The following is a 1,512-nucleotide window of genomic DNA, read 5'->3' as shown; positions in this document are numbered from 1 at the left end:
ATGGGGAAACAGGGAGATAGTGGTCTAAGGGCACAAAGTTGCAGTCATGCAGGAGGGATAGGTTCTGGAGAGCTACTACAGTTCAATGTAAGACTGCAACTAACAATGCTATATTGTATAGTTAAAAATTTGGTAACAGGGTAGATCTTATCGTAAGTGCTCTTACCACAAAAGGAAAAAGCAAAATACAACATAATAAAAAATAATAAATGGTTATTTCTTCATCAAAGATTGTATGTTCTTATTGTGTATCATCTAGGAAAAGTTGAGGGCTAGACTAGTAGGAACAGTATAGCTTGCCTGAGTATATGGGCACAGAGGGAGATACTATAAACATAGGAACGAATTCCTGAGAAGACTGAGATTAAATTAAAAAGTTTTAAAAAAAAGTTGTCTCCACAAACTTTTTTTTTCTCATTCTCTAAAGATTTATCATTTCCAAATCACAGTGAAAGGAACTTGAGTAATTTACCAATTTTGTTTCCCATTACATGCCTTGGAGATACCTCAGGAAAAACCAGTATCTGACTCAACAGAGTAACATTTGCAGAGGTGCCTGGGTGAGCTTAGTCGCTTAAGCGCCACCTGCCTTCATCTCAGGTCATGATACCAGGGTCCTGGGATCAAGCTCCCTGCTCAGCGGGGAAACTGCTTCTCCCTCTGCCTCTCTCTGTCCCTACTTCTTGCTTGTGCTCTCTGCTCTCAAAAAATAAATAAATAAAAATCTTTAAAAAAAATAACACTTGCAGGATGTACATTGTGGTGACTGTACTGAGATTGATTGTTACAGACATATTAAACTCTTTGTAAAATACATTTAAATGTATTAAATGGTTGCATCCTGTTTATACAGAACATCGATCCAATAACAAAAATAGAGAATAGCAGCTGGAAATTTATCTCATTCAATGTTCAGAGTTAAAAGGGTTAACCATTCATTCCATTATTTTCTGCAGATATGTCCTTTTTTAATATTGAAATCTGATGGCAATTAAATTCTGAGGTTTTTCCAAGCTACTATATGAAGAGGATGCTGAAGGCCATCACTCTGCTTCAGCAGACTGCATCATACAGACTCTTCCATTCATCAGTTCTATCAGTTCTGGCCGCTTCCAAAATATCCCCAAGAATCCAGTTTTATATCTGTCCAGGAAGTTGGGTGCCGAGGATCGGGTATCAGTACAGGTACATTTAAGTGGCAAGATTATAGTCAACAGACTCTGAAAATGGAAAGTGGCAGACATAGCAAAGCTGGTGAAGCCCCAGCCACCTCACCCTTCCAGGCCCAGGAAAGAAGAAGCGTCTACACAAGCTGGTGCATAAGCAGCAGCTGTGGTGTCACATGGAACATGGCTGTCTGGAGATGCTTCATATTTCTGCCTCCTCTTTGCTGCATGATCTTGGACAAGTCACTCTGAGTCCCAATATCCTCATCAATCAAATGTAGACAAAAATGAAAACATTTACTTCATTGGATTATTTTGAAAAAAAAAAAAAGCCTCATAATGTATG

At 38.6% G+C, this 1,512-nt stretch overlaps 1 pseudogene; it reads right to left on the bottom strand.

Annotated features, from left to right (window-relative positions):
* Positions 1 to 1,017: 1,017 nt before the first annotated feature.
* LOC112648266 (protein kish-A-like) lies at positions 1,018 to 1,244 on the bottom strand (annotated as a pseudogene).
* Positions 1,245 to 1,512: the final 268 nt, after the last annotated feature.

Source organism: Canis lupus, chromosome 7 (genome assembly GCF_003254725.2).
Source record: "Canis lupus dingo isolate Sandy chromosome 7, ASM325472v2, whole genome shotgun sequence".
In the NCBI taxonomy this organism is placed as follows: Eukaryota; Metazoa; Chordata; class Mammalia; order Carnivora; family Canidae; genus Canis; species Canis lupus.
Note: the sequence above shows the minus strand (reverse complement) of the source record. Positions and strands in the feature narration are given on the sequence as shown.